The sequence below is a fragment of the Mesocricetus auratus genome, unplaced genomic scaffold (genome assembly GCF_017639785.1).
Source record: "Mesocricetus auratus isolate SY011 unplaced genomic scaffold, BCM_Maur_2.0 Super-Scaffold_4256, whole genome shotgun sequence".
In the NCBI taxonomy this organism is placed as follows: domain Eukaryota; kingdom Metazoa; phylum Chordata; class Mammalia; order Rodentia; family Cricetidae; genus Mesocricetus; species Mesocricetus auratus.
The window spans coordinates 117,987,736-118,003,495 of NW_024429182.1; the positions used below are offsets into that span (position 1 = coordinate 117,987,736).

Below are 15,760 nucleotides of genomic sequence, written 5' to 3' on the forward strand. Positions count from 1 at the left end.
AATTAACAATTAAGAAGATGCCTCACAGACGTGTCACAGGCCAAACTGATCAGGGCAGTTCTTCTGTTGAGGGCCCCTTTCCCCAGGTGACTCTAGGTTTATTTCAAATTGACAGCTAGAGGTAAATATGATAGAAAGCATTTGGCTATCCCTTACTATTGCTGTTGTCATGTGTCTGTGTGGGGGGAGGGTATGTACTCCTGAGTACTAGTACCCATGGAGATCAGAGGGTGTCAGGTCCCCTGGGGCTAGAGCTGCAGGCATCTGTGAGCCACCTTACGTGGGTGCTGGGGACAGAGCTGGAGTGCTCTGCAAGAGCAGTTCATTCTGTTACCCCCTGAGCCACAGCTCCAGCCCTCTGTTCACATTCTTAGTGATGTCTTTTATGTCTTATTTCTGGTGACTAACGCCTTCCTTTCATTTAAGAATTCTTGCTCTTCTCAAGATCATGGAGACATTTTTTCCTATGTTTTCTTTGAAAAGCTTGTAATCCATTTAAGATTATTTATTTGTGTGTGTGTGTGTGTGTGTGTGTGTGTGTCTGTGATGTTTAAGTTTGAGACAAACATTGCAATGGTTATCCTTGATTATCAACTTCATTGCATCTAGAATTAACTAAATGCAATGGCTGGATGCAACTGTGAGGGACTTTTTCCTTAATTAAATCATTTGAAGTGGGAAGACCCATTTCTTTTTTTTTCCTATATTTTTTATTTAACTTTTTACGCATGTCACTTTCAGTTCCCTCTCCCTCCCCTCCTCCCCCGCCCCCCAATCCTCCCAACCCCTCACCTCCACTCCACCCTCCCTCCACTCCCCAGGGAGGGCAAGGGCCTCCATGAGGGATTTTCAGGGTCTGTCACATCATCCTGGGAAGGGCCCAGGTTCTTCCTCATGTATCCAGGCTGAGAGAGCATTCCTCCACGTGGTATGGGCTCCCAGAGTCCCTCTGTATGCCAGGAATAAATACTGCTCTACTCTCCAAGGTCCCACAGATTTCCAAGGCCTCCTCTCTGTCACTCAGGTTTGGTGGGAGGGTGTCTGGATCAGTCCCATGCTGGCCCCTCAGTCATCAGTCTGGGGTCCATGTGTTCCCCCTTGTCTAGGTCAGCTGCCTCTGTGGGTTTGCCAGCCTGATCTTGATTCCTTTGGTCATCACTCTTCTTTGCAACTGGGTTCCAGGAGTTCAATTCAGTTCACAGCTGTGGGTGTCTGCCTCTGCCTCCATCAGCCATTGGATGAGGATTCTAGGACGGCATACAAGGTAGTCATCATTCTCATTATCATAGGAGGGCATTTAAGGTAGCCTTAATACCAGTTGGTGTCATTCTTGGGAAGACCCATTTCTAATCCAGATCTCTGAGGGGGGAAGACCCGTCTTGAATCTGGGCCACACCTTCTGCTGGCAGCCTGTATAGAGGACATGGAGGAGGAATGCTTGCTGTCTCTTACTCTTGCTGGCAAGCCCCTTTCTTCACTGACATTAGCACCTACTTCTTCAGGATTCCAGAGCCTAATGAAGACCAGCTGAGACATCCAGCCCCGTGGACGGAAAAACTCCTGGATTTTTGGACCTTCTGCTGGTGGACAGTCAACTGTTGTTGTTCAAGGTGGACCACAGAATACAATCCATTCTAATGTGTCTCCCCTTACTTTCTTTCTTCATTATATAAATTCTGTTCCTCTAGAGAGCCCTGACTAATAAAAACATCAAAACTTTGCTCTGAGTAAACATCTAATTACACCAGTATCATCTATTACAAGACAGTTTGTCTGCTGAATAACAGTGGGAGTTTTGCTGTAAATCATAGCAGATTTATTTATGATATCTCCAAACTTAAAACAACTCAAATGCTTGGAAATGAATAAACAAAATTTAATACATTTATATAATGAAATAATTCTCAGTAATGAGAGCAAATTATTAGTAGATGGGAGTATATCTGAAAGGAATGGGGGAGGAGTGAATATGATCAAAATACATTCTATGGAATTCTCAAAGAACAAATAAAAATGGGGAGGGTCTTAAAAACATCGAGGAAAGGAAGACAGAGACAAAGTACATGTGGTGCTTTGCTCCTGTTACATGAAGAAAGGCTAGTGGGTAATGACAAAAGTCACAAGAGTTGGCCACCACTGGGAGAGGGGCCTTTGATCAGGCAAAGGTGTGTGTGTTCGTGTGTACGTGTTCATGTGTGTGCTTAACCTGAAACTCACCAATCAACAAGGTTAACTGGACAGCAAACTCCAGGGATCCTCATGTCTCCCCCTCCCCAGTGCTAGGATTTTGGAAACATGCCACACTCATCAATTGTATTAGGGTGCTGGGCATCTGAACTTAGCTCCTCATGTTTGCATAACAAGCACTTCACTAACTCAGACATTTTCCCAGCCATGGTAAGGTATAGTCCTTATGCTGGGCACAGCTGCATCACTGTAAAAGGAGGTTGGTACCAACTAGGAAAACTTCAGAGTAATGAGACTCATCTACATATTGGCTGTGTTGTTCCCATTTCTGCTTTATGTGGGCTCAGACAAACAGAATTTTCCATGACCAAGAGCTATTTTCTGTCCACTATTAGAATGTATAAACTCCTGATCCTAGAGTTTACGATAGCTCTAGAAATAACCTTAAGGACCAGATTGGCCTGAACCATTTCATTTTGTAGCTAAGACAATTGTAATTGCTAGGAAAAGATGCTGCTAGCATGAAAACTGGAGTCGGTATTTATCTTTTTCCAGAGGGCTAAAAGAATTCTATCGTCATCAGCACTGTTGTTGATAAGGTTTTGGAGACTCACTATATGCCAACCACAGCATAAAGCTGTATCTAGTTAGTAGTCCTGACAAGGCTACCGGAACGTGGTCACACAGCTGTATCTTCCTAGCTCAGGGCTACCTGGGTTTGTTCCCCCTCATGCCACCTAGGGCCTGTCCAACACTTCATTTTTAAAAGACTTGACTATTGTAAACTTCAGTGCTCACCTGACCTTTGAGTGATTTTTACCTTTTGTTCCCCTAGAGTCTGGAGTCATGTGTGGTACCCTCATGGACCATTCCTATCTGTTCTGAAGCCTTAGCATCCTGGTTTACTCCCCCTGCATAGTATTGGCCTAGTCTCCTTGGAGTACCCCATTGTAGACTCAGTCTCGAAGAGTGGCATGATGCTACATTTGGTATGAAGCTTCAGAAAACTCATAAGCAAGTGTGAAAGGTGATTCATCTTCACACCAAACTATGCTAAGTTCCCCCATGATCCTGGAGTCCCAGATTTTCTCAAAGTTTCCTTATTGGGTGGAGACTTAGCAGATAGAAGTGACACACTGAGAAGAAGCCCCAAAAGGACTTGGGAGGTGCAAATAATGAGGCCCTGTTTGTACGTGCTTGTGTGCACACACACTTCCAGGGGTCAGAGTCACGGGACTCAAGACCAGGGTCACCAATAACTACAGAAGCACAGCTTAGCATCGTTTAAGGGGGCTGGGAATTTATTCTCTCCTAACTCACTTGGATCACCACCACATATTTCTTCCCCTAGACTACAACTGCTTTGTCTCTGTGATGGGCCCCATGGGACTTCTTGTCCTCTGGATCTAAAGCCACCTATTTGTACAACCTTGGGGATCATCTCCAGCCAAATTCAAGAGGCTGTGCACTTCACTGGGTATGTGCCGTGAGTGCAGGAACGCTGGAGTGAAAAACTTACACAGCAAGAGCCTTTACTACTGTGTTCTAAGAAGCTCTAGCTGAGAGGCAACCCTCGAGAAACTTCTGACACCTCACTTTTCCTGAGGAGAGAGAAGTTGGGGGACAGAGAAGAGAGGGAAGTGGAGGAGGAAACAAGACGCAATCCCCTTTATTGTCTAAAATGTACATCCGCGATGCTTCTGAGCCTTCCAAGCACATACTCCATCCCAAAAGAAGTTGCTGTGATTTAGGAGTTGCCTGCAGACAGGGCCCCAGAGGTGTCTGTCTTTAAATACAGCCACGGAATTGTGTGGGAATGAAGATGGGTGCTATGTTGTCCTGGGTATGGGACGTTGATTTGTGTACATATTTGACCATCTAGCAAACTGACAGAATTCTGCATTAGTCAGGATGCTCCCTGCTGTTGGGTCCTGAGCAGCTGGTAGGGGAGATTTCTAGTGGAGTTAGATGAGAATGGAAAGAATATACTGAGGATCCTAGGAAGACAGGGACAGGATGGGGTGCGGTGGGAGAGAGGGTTCTTCCAGATTGGGGGTGATATGTCATGTAACATCTCACATACAAGAACATGACTATCTGTAGCTGTTCTTTTTTTTTAATTATTTTTATGAGACAGGGTATTACTATGTAGCCCAGGCTGTACTCAACCTACACCCTCAATGTGCTCCAGCCTTACCTCCTGAGTGCCGGGATCATGGGCATGAGCTACCACTCATGGCTATCTTGATGTTTTTGAGCCACGGTGGCAGAGTTAAGTTGTTGGAGTAGAGCATGTATGTCTCACAACATGGAAAGTGCATGTCAACACTGCTCTGAACTCTAAGCACAGTGACTGACATGTACTTGATGCTCAATGAACACGAGTTATGTGAACAAGTTGAGACCAGATGGCCTGGAGGTGGGAGATGGCTGGGGGCAGGGGGGTGCGGATACGACTCAGATGGTTTGTTGAAGGAAGAGAAGATGGTGCATTTGGTTGTCAGTATTACAGATTGCATTTTTGCAAATTTGCCTACTGCTAAAATTTGTAACCCCCAAATCAACACCTGAAGTACATTTTGCAGCCATTCACAGGCACATGTGAAGCTAGGAAACATCGTATTGACCCAACTCATCTGTTTCTCTAGGACTGAGCCAGGCAGCTGTCCTCCAGTCAGCTCTCGTATGATAGACAGGAGGTCTTTCCATGGCCTGTTGAATGTCACACTGTCTTACATTTTGTGCTTTGTGTTGCTATGTTTGCTGTTTAAAATGGCCCCAGGACATAACACTGGAGGATTGCTTGGGTCTCTTAGTGTTTGTCATCTAGAATGTGCCTTACAGAAGACAAACAAGCAAGAACCCTGTGTGTCTGACAAGCTTTATTCAGCATGAGTTCTAGTACTGTTGGCCTTAGTTCAAAGTTAACTATGTATAAAGCCTATTGTCTTTAAATAGTAACATACAAGGTTACACACTGATCCATTGAGGAAATGTGACCAGTGGCTCACAGTCAACTAATCACATATTTCTCCTAGGAGTGATGGATCTGTATTTACTAATCCAGCTTCCATGGCAACGTTATAGATGGTGACTCTCATGAAAACAGAGTAGAGGTTGAGTATCAAATAATGGGAGGGGCAGTTTGTTATGACCAATTGAAAAATGAGAGGGACAGCATAACTTGATGAGGACACAGGATGTCAACAGCAAGGGCAAAGAGCCAGGATCTTTTGGTTCAAGTCAGAGTCAACACTGCTAAGCTGTGGGGACCACAGCTGGGGTGTCTGGTCAATCAATCCGAGCCCACAGCCAAGAGCAGGGACCTATGCAGAACTGGTGGACCAGGAGGGATGTAGGGTAGAATGAGCTTGGGAAGCAGCTTTTTCTATGGTGCCCTAAGTGCACTGGGCAGCTTGGGGTGCAGGTGCAGCCCTTCCTCTACTGGGCGCTAGACATCTACCTCTCGTTAGCATGTAGCTTCCTGAGCCTGAGTTGGGAAGCTGTGAGCTTGACTCACTCTCAGGGCAGAGGGCAAGCCTGGCCACCTAGACTGGCCCATGAACTGTCTGGCCAGGCAAGGGTCAGGGGCTGGGGTGCCCTTTGCAGAGCCACACGAGGGTCAGAATACCTGACACTAGAGGTCTGTGGACTGCCTGTTCCTTGTGTTCCTGGGAGGGTCCTAGGAGGGGAACCTTTCATCCCTAACCAGGCTACCCCCTCCCAAGGAAGACTGGTTATGAGTTAAAAGTAGATGGATCCTTACTTTGGGTCTGAAAATCACCAGGGAGCATTCCCCCCCCCCCCAACCCCTGACACCACCCCAGTCTTGGCACGCCTCGGTAAGTCAATGTTATGTTTTCACACAAATAACCTTTTATTGATGTTTAAAACAACAACAACTATGAAGTCATAGATTTTTAAACTGGAACGTGGCTCAAAATGTCCAGGCCCTTAGCAAGAAAAAAGCCCAATTTTATTTTCACCCCGAGTTAGAGATTAGGAGCTACTCGGGCCCTGCAGCAGAGGTAGGCTTGGGTGTAGGTCCTCCTGGGGGGAGGCTCCTGTCACTGAACTTCCTCTGTCCCCTCATGTCCCTCCTGTTGGGGACTAGACTCGGCTGTTGTCTTCCACATGCGTTTGTCTCGGGATGCGTATGGCAGCTACAGGCTGCCCCACCATCTGTTCTGCTTAATGGAATGCCCTACCCTGGTACTAGGTCCTGACTCCTGCCCTCCTCCTATCACGGCTGTTCACTGCGGCCTCAGGAGCAAGCTGGAGTGGTGGAATCAGACACGGTGGGCTGCTGCCTAGAACAAGGTTTTGTCACTCTTCCCAAACAAGCCTCACTCTGTGTGCCGTACGGCTGAGGCCAGCTGCTGGGGGAAGTGAGGGGGGGGGAGGAAAATCTGCCTTTAAAAAGCCCGGGTGAAGGTAGCCAAGACAAATATAACTAGCCAAGGGGGCAGGAGGGCTGGAAGATTTCAGATGCAGAGGCCCCCTCCATGCCATAGCTGACTAAGCGGCTGGGCAGGGGGAGAAGGCACTGGGGATGTCAAGCAGGGTCCTCTTTTCCAGTCACCTCCTCAGCTCAGGACCAAGCTGAGGGACAGGCCATTACTGGGAGGGGAGGGGGAGTGGGCGCAAGTGCAGTCCAAGCTGACAGCCCAGGTGCCACACGTGGGCAGCAGTGAAGGGCACGTGGACAACACGGACTTTGTCCCAGCTGAAGACCTGCCCTTCCAGGTCCTCTCAGCTCACTCTCTGCCACCAAGACCCTCTGTCAACACCCGTGAGCAAGGGAGCTGAGGTTCCTGTCTTTATTGCTGTTCCGGGAGACATACACAGGTCTCGTGGAAATGTACTCTCAGACAGGACGGCCCGTGGTCTTCCAGCACGGGGACATTTACCCAGGGCGGGGACTGGTGAGTCAGGGGTGCTCACCCTGGAAGACAGTCTGTGTTGGCAGATTGGATCACAAGGGGGGACGGTAAGAGCATTTTGCTGCTCCCTCTGTCCTCACCAGCTTAGGAAGAGAGGAGAGGGACGGGTGTCCTGCTGAACATGTTGGCTTTAGAGGGAAGACAGGACCCCTGGGCTGGAGAGAATCCTCAGACCTGGCAGGGCAGGTACCCATGGAGCCGGCTCCTGGAGCAGAGGCACCCGGCCTGTGAATGGTGGCTCCCTTCCAGGACTGAGCCAGATGTTTGCTGTTCTAACACATTTGGGCAGACACAGGCAAGGCTGAGAGAAGGAGCCTCCATGGGCAGCCCAGCCATGTCTGAGGCTTCCTGGCCAAGCTCCTTTCCACACTTTTGGAAGGGAGGTATAGAGCTCTGCTTGGCTCCTACGGGAACTGAGATGACAGATCCCAGACTCAAGGAAGAGTTTGCTCTTCATCATGAGGACAAACGAAAGGTTTTTGGTGACCACTTAGGTGCATCTAATGGACGGCTGCAATGCACCGCCCTTCAGGGATTGCCTTGTCCTGAATCTTTAAATCCTAGAAATTAGATTATGTGAACTGTGACAAGCGCCTTGGTCTCAGCGAACCGAAAGTCTCCCCATTTACAAAATAAGTGATACTCCTTACCCCTGTCTAGGTCACACGATGATGAGACTATTGACACCCAGGGTATTACTAGAAAGGGGTCTCAGGAAATATAGTGTGGCCATTAAATCCTCAAGGGAAGTAGAGACTAGATGCCAACAGCAAGACTTCAATACCCCCCTCACCTACGAAGGCCTACAGGTTTCCAGTGGTAAGCCAGCTCTGTTTTTTGCTGGGTCACCAGCCAGACCATAAATGCACACCATACTGTACCAAGACTTTCCGTTATTGGGCATGGATCAGCCCCATCAATCTGTTTTTTTAAGATTGAAGATGTCAGGACGACTTGATGTCAACATCTCTCACCCCATTGGGTGTCATGGTTGGTTCTGGCTGTATTAGTTACTTGTCTTGCTGCCGTGACGACTTAAGTTGACCAAAACGACTTAAGAAAGGGAGGGTCTTTTGGGCTCACAGTATCAGGATGCATAGGGATGTCATACTGGTAGAGCTCGAGTCAGCTGGTCACTTGGTGTCTGTATTCTGGAAACAGAGAGAGAAGGACACTGCTGCTCAATTCAGTTTCTCCTTTGTATTTACTTGAGGGCCCCAGTTAAAGTGGGTCTTCCACCTTAATTTAATCTAGACCATCTCCAGGCATTCCCAGAGACTGACCCAATCCAGATAATTCATTACAGGCACACCCAGAGACTTGTCTCCTAGGTCATTCTAAATACTGTCAAGGTGCCTGTCAAAGTTAACCATCACACCAGAACAGAGCCTCAATTTGTTCTCGCCTGAGGTTTCCCAGGGTCTCAATTTGTTCATCTATACAATAGGCAGAGGGGCTAAAAACATCCGAAGCTATTTTGGGGACAAGAACAAAATGACACACATGAAGAGTTCAGCGTGTGACCTGAAACCAGTTGTTGCCTGAGAGATTCCGCCATTCAGTCACATGAGGGTAGGGGAAGCGTGGAGACCAAAGAAGAGATTGAGCAAATAGAAACTTGCCTGGGCCCCGTGTGACGTCTGTGGGTTCCTGAGGACTGCCACCCTTCATGGAATGTATAGATAGGAGTTGAGAAGAAAAGCAAGCGCTCAGTGTGGGGACCTGCATGGGGCCAAAAAGCGATTTTTGGGACCTTTGGAACTCAGTGGAGACCCATCCAGGTGGTCACTTGCTCCTCCTTGCCGGGAAGCCCTGGAGCACCCCTGGTGCCACAGTCTTGGCCTCATCTGCTCTGGCACAAGCCTCACTCCTGGCTGACCATTGCTTCTGAACGTTGTTCAGGGAAAGCGGCTGAGAACTGGAGCATTGACGCCATTCATGGTAGGACGCAGCCATGGGTGTGCAAGCACACACAACAAGGCGAGCATTGAAGGCCAGCTCCGTCAAGTCTGTAAACAGCCAGCAGAAGGGACACCTCGTCCCACATTTACAGAACTCTATTTAAAGACCCACACAGCCGAATAAGCATGGCCATGTTTATTTCTGATTGTCCCCAAAGCCCTGGGGATTGTCTCCAAGTGACTCCACTTCTCTGTTGACCCAAAATAACCCTCCCATCCCAAGTCAGTTTTGTCTTTCTGAATTTTTTTATTAAAACAAATAAACAATCTCATCTATTAATCCTTCACCTCCCTTTCTAAGGCATAGTTTGGCCAAGTCCCTCTTAGAGGGTTGAGTTGGGTCCATTTGGGAGGTTTAAAACTAAATTGTTCTGATTGCACACAGTCACAAAGAGCCAGGGTTTTTGAAGTAGAAGAAAGCAGGTGAAATCGGGGTCATCCCGTGGCTATTTCCCTCACAGCTGGGGAAAGAACCACTGAAGGCACAAACAAGATCGTGCTGACCCTGGGCCCAGTCACCTTGCTATCCAGACATTGGCAGGGAGGAAACTGGGGGAATCAGGGTTAGAGGCATGTGATCTGTGTGTGTGTGTGTGTGTGTGTGTGTGTGTGTGTGTGTGTGTGTGTGTGTGTGCCTGCCCACGAAAGCGTGTCTCAGTTTTTTCACCTACAAAAGAGGCAAGGCAAAGATGTAGCTCACGGGGGTGCGAGGGTTGAATGGGTGAAGCTTTGCTACCTGGTCTGAACATGGCAGATCATCCAGTTAATTCTTCCCACTTTAGAGATGAGGAACGAAGGCTTGCCAGAGTCACATGACTTGTCCAAGGTTAAAAAGCGAGTTCATAGTTGGTAAAAAAAAAATGTCATTCGGGTCACCCTGAATGGGCAGAAGCCAGCCACAGGCCCGCCTGGTGGGTGGTTCTACAAAAAGCAGGTATGTGGTGGAGGAATGGGAGACAGGGAGAAGCAAATGGTCCGTGCCCTGTGGAGAGAAGTGGAGCTGAGGACTAAAAGTTGCTGAGGAACAGGCTGATGTGAGTAGCCTAAGCTGCCACCTGGGGCCATGGTGACATCCAAGCCTGTGCTGCTGCTGGCGGCCATGTCTGGGTCCAAGGTCCTATCTTAGCCGGGGTCTGTGTTGATGTCTGTGGGTCATGTTACCACCTAGGGTCATAGGAGAGCTGACCCTGGAGGCCTGGGCACTGGAAAACTGGTCCTGCCCCTCAGTGATCACCTCAGTAGGAAAGATGCACTCCGCCAGAACTGTTTCCAGTGCGTGAGTGTGGGAAAGCTGGCCCTGACCCTCAATGGCCCGCAGAGAACTGGCACCCTCTTTCACAAGGGGAAAGCTGGCTCAGACCCTCACCTGAGGGGGGTGGTCCTGATAAGGGCCTGACTGACCAACACATCCAGGGCTTTGGGTTGGTCCACCCCAACATCTATGACCTGATAGCCTCTGGAACCATAGATAGCCACAGGATCTTCACATTGTGGGTCAACCACAGGATATCTGAGAGTTTCTGTGAGGGTCCAGTATTGATGATGTACCATAAGCCAGAGGCCTTGAACCACAACAACTCATTGCAATGAACATTTGCAAGTAAAGCTGTTTGGGCAAAAGGGTATACTCGCACGACACACCACAGCTCCCAAGGCTACTACGACGAATGAGTATGTGATATAAAGGCAGGGAAGACGGAGAAACAAAACGTTTTGTTTGGAATTGAATTTTCTTTTTGTGGGGGAGGCTACAGGTATGGAGGTCAAACATGGAAGGACTGGGAAATGAATGAGATTGGGGTGTAATGGATGATTGTAACAGCATCCACAAGAGCCCCAATAAAGGGAAGTCAGGTATTTATTGGGGAGTCACTCATGAATGACAAGATAGGGAACCGCCGTGGTCTTCTTCCCAGAGGGGCTGGAAGCTGCAATCTGGACTGCGACCACCACCCAAGAGAGAGCTCCATTCACACACAGCACCCAAGACCACGCTTTAATAGGTTGGTACCCCAAAGTCTATTGGCTGAATGAGTTCCCACAACACTGGGATGTATGATGTGAAAGTCCCAAAGAATCAATGGACAATGGGATTCGTGTCCAGGACACCCTCTACAGAGCTGGTAGGCTGCTCTGTGGATGCTATAGATCCAGAAAGAATGTCCCAGACGCTCTGAGGAATACCTCGTCTCCTTTTCCTCACCCGCAAACTGAGGGGACAGATAAATAGTGGTAGTTAGAATCCTGGAGTCCAGAGGCTGAAGACCAGCCATCACTCCATACTGCTCTTATTCAATACTTCTATAGCTTTCCTTAGGAGTCTGGACTGTCACAAGAACTCTGGGCGTATCTTCTTATCTAATTCCTTTAGTGCTCCTATAAGAAAAAGCTACTTCTTTGTCATCCTCATTTGACAGATCTGGAAACTGAGGCACAAATGGAGTTCCCTTTCCCCAAAGTCACATAATCTATTTATGATGGGATTTGAACACATATCTGACTCCAAACTCCATGCCAGGTCCGTTGTTCTTGAGACAGGGTTTCTCCACGTTTGTCCAGACGGATCGCAAACTGTGGTCCTCCTGCATTAGCTTCCTGAGTGCCGGAATTACGGATGTGTATCACCACCGCGTCTGGCTAAGGCCAGCGTTTTCATGGCATCAACTTTCACTTCATTTCCTGGGTCTTTTCATCCTTGACTGCCTTCTCCTTTTCTCTAGCACTTGTCCTCTCTAACCTACCATCGGCTTTCCTCACCGTGATGTTTGTCACTTTTCTCTGGTCCGTAAGGGACCATACAGAGCTCATTTTGTACCCTGTTATATCCTAGAGATCCAGAATAACACCTGCACACAGCAAGCACTCCAATACGAAGTAGCTCTGTGAATTGTTGTAGGATCAGGTAAAGGGTTCGCAGGCCCAGAGTAGATTAGTTTGTTCAAGCCTCCACGTGGTTAAACAGTTGGCCAGAACCCAAGCCCAGCTTTGACTCCATGCTCCCTAATCATTGGTTTCTCTTCAGAAGTGGTCAGTGTGGCTGTCGGTGCTTTTGGGATCTTCAGGCTTTTTATCTTCAGAGGCAACCTACCGAAGAGTGGAAATACTTCTACAAAGTCTCATTTCTACTGAACATGCCACTTTTCCATGAAGTATGCATTGCATCAATAATAAATGCAACATTTCCATTGTATTGGGCACTATAAGTAAACAAAGAGATGGTTGATGTCTACAGTAGGTGTATGTGGGTTCTGTATAAATACTGTATAGAATAAACTTGGACATCTGTACGTATATTTAATACCTCACAGATGCTAAGGGATGGCTACACACACACACACACACACACACACACACACACACACACACACACATGCACAAGCAACCCTATCTAAGGTTTCCTAAGCAGAGTGTAGTGGAATCCTTGAGCGTTACCATGGTCCTAAAAGAAAATGCCACATACGTAAATCAACACGAAACTGCACTGAATCAGAAAGAGAGTGCAACAAAAGGATCAAAATTCCATTTTTGTGTGTTTTCTTTGCCAAAATTACTTGTGTATAGTTGTCTCTGCTAAGTTGGTGCAGGAGCTCTGGTGCCTGTCTGATGGTCAGGATGTGTGCGGTCTCTGTTGAAGGGACACTGTTCCTGAGGCTGAGAGAAAGCAGGAAGCGGTGGTCCCTGTCCCCAGAAACTCAGTGCAGTGGGGACTCTGTACCTGTTCGCTGTGGCAGGTAGTATGTCATAAATTAAAGACATTGGCTGGGTGAAGGCCAGGCAAAAGCCCTGAGAGCTGCAAAGGCTTAATGTTCAGATGCACAGGCTCTCTGGCATGTTCGTGGCACAGTTCCTTTCTTCTCATCCTTGTGTTGAGGCTTTTACACACACTGAATTAAGAGAGATGAGGCTGGGGTGCGGCTCAGTGGCAGCACAATGTAAAAGCTAATAAATCCGTTAAGAAAGAGAATTGACAGGGTCTTGTTCAAATCCACCCCTGTCCACAAGCAACCTTAGCTCATCTCCATGCAGCTGACCTAGAGCTAGTCACGCTCTTTTGCTGGTCCCTGTCCCTCCCTTTTCCTCCTGGAGCCCTCGTGAAGGCTCAGCACTCCAATCCCTTGGGATTGGTTTCTGCTCTGGGACTCTAAGGCCTGAAGACTCCTGGGACTTGCGGCACGGAGTCCCAGCTCTGCCTCTGGAAGGTTTCTGGCAGTCAAAGGGAAGGGTTTTATATTTTGTCTCCTGCTTTTCTTTAATAGCAAATGGTTGGAAAATGCAGAAAATGCTGTGCTCAGCAAAACCTCCCTCCATAGGAAATAGCTGGAAACCACTCCGGGATGAGCAGAGGCCAGCAGAGGTGATTTCTGGAGCCAGTGGCCTGGTTACATAATGTCATGGTCCCGTCCAGGAGAGTGAATTGCTGTCTGAGGGTTCAGCAAGTTCCTGACATTGTGTTGAGCAGAGCAGGCCTGGAGAAACAGACTTGCTCTTATTTGTCTAGTTTCTATTAACTATTCTCTGTGCTTCCTCTTCCTGCCCAGAGATCCATTTTTTTTTCTAGGAAAAATCAATCATTTCCATGATGAATTGGCGGCAGGAGCTGAACCTGTCCAGCTTTTACGTCACCTTGGAGAAAGGGTGTGGCTTCAATGATAGGGTTTTGCTTGAAGCAAATGTTCCATGATTCCAGGGTTCTCTCCTGTTCTGGAGACTGCAGACGGTGATGAACGGGAGGTTTCCTGGCAGTCATCAGGCCCTCTCTTAGCTGGCTGGGACTAATCCTGTCCTCTCCCCCACCTAGCAACAACAACACACAGACAAATGGTATCAAGCAAGCATGTCTCACTTGGGCTTCCTTCTGCCTTTCATTCACCCTCCCATCCATCATTCATCCCTCTGCCCATTCATTCTCTCGTTTGCTCATTTGTTCCATGAATGTTCACTGGGCAGCACTGGGGTCTTGGTGACTCATGAGTGATGGATAGCACCTTATCCCTGCACTTTATCCCATAGCCTGGTAGAAGGAGGGGCAGCGTGTAAGTCTGGTATGACAGTGCTGAGTGCTAAGGTCAAGGGTACGGTTGCTAGGGAGTGTGAAGATAAGAGAGTCCCACAGCATTGCTCTGCATCAGCTGAAGAGATGATTCCAATCCTAAGATTAGGCAGGAAGACAAGGTCATTAGACCAGAAGTCTGAACCACACTCAGGACCCTTAAATGTCCTCAAGCTGGTGGTTCCCACCTTGACCACACTACACAGTGAGCCAGGCTCTAAATGAGACTAGGAGAGCAGGACTCGGGCCTCGTTGCAGAATTCTAGTGACAACCACATCATCTGTCTCAGGCTCTTCTTGGCAAGCAAGGAAACCGAGATATAGACTTCTTGAGTCATCTTCCCAGTGTTCTCTAGTCAGGAAGAAGCCAACCTGGGACAGTGCCCAGGTCTCCTGACTCTGCTACTGGCCAGCTCTGGTCCAGGCACATGGCTATAATTGCTGACATCCTCACTTCCTAGAACTTTCCCTGGGAGGTCTTACACAAACTGCCTTGCCACAGCCAGTGCTCCTGGGCTACCAGAGTGAGCTCATCCGGAGTGGCGTGGCAGGAAAGCCAGAAGCCTGGCCTCATGCTCCTGTCTGAAGTTACAGATGAAAATAGCTTGTCTGTGGTCTATTGATACCCAATACTCTATCATCAGATTTAGGAAAGTCAATTAAGTCTCTGGTTTTCTCCCAAGAGCTGGGAATTGCTTGGCAGCCAGAGACCAAAGGCCACTAAGAACAGGGCCCTGGCTCCCATTCCACAGCTCTGGCTCCATCATAGCCATGAGACTACCATCTGCCTCGATGGTCTGCAGGCAGCATTAGGTGATGCTCTGGAATCAGGTAGGAGCATTCTCCTAGAGAATGCATCAGAAACGGCTGGGGATGGGAGGACCCTGAGACTGCCCGGAAACTTTCTGTGGGCAAACCGGCAGAGACTGGAGCACCGGGTGAGACTAATTGGAAACAACTGTGGCTGCTGAAAGGAGACCTGAGGGACATGGGTCACTGATCAGCCTAGAAAAACGAGCACCCAGAGGAGTGCCAAATCCTCTCCTGCCACATGAGGAAGCCTAGAAAGTGGAGGTTCTTCTGCCTGCCTCCATATTGACCAACCCAACAGCAGAAAGAACAGCAGGATGTCAAGTCCCAAACCCCACCTGGGATTAAGCCCCTCCAAAGAGCCTGGTCTCTGTGAGCCTCGGTAGACCTAAAGTGTCAGTCACAGGCTTAAAGTTCACTGTCTCTCCCCTGCTTAGGTTACTGGGTTTTGCTGTGGGAGGCGACAATTGTCATGACAAAGACAAAATGTGCCAGGCTAGCAGTTTTCCACCCTGAGACTCCATGTTTGGAATCACCTGTTGTGATTATTAAAGCAAATTCTAAGATGATGCTTTCTGATAAAAGTTCCTGGGCGGTGCTGATGTTGCAGGCTGGGCAGCATACTCCAAGAACCACTGTGCTGGGCAGCAAGCATTTGGGAGGGACCGGTTTCTACTAATACGGGTCTCCCTGCGAATACATGTCCAACTGGAGCCTGAATAGGTAGGCCCCAGCCATGCAAACGTCTTGGGGCTCCTGTAAGTGTTGCAGCTCTGAGGGGAAAGGTATCCTGGCAGTTGGGGGCTAAG

General features: G+C 48.4%; 1 long non-coding RNA gene across 1 annotated transcript; it reads left to right on the forward strand.

The window, feature by feature from the left end:
• Window positions 1–1,215: 1,215 nt before the first annotated feature.
• LOC110342354 lies at window positions 1,216–1,719 on the forward strand. Its single transcript, XR_002384396.2, has 2 exons — window positions 1,216–1,264; window positions 1,503–1,719. It is a non-coding gene; the product is annotated as an uncharacterized LOC110342354 (long non-coding RNA).
• The last annotated feature ends 14,041 nt before the right edge of the window (window positions 1,720–15,760 follow it).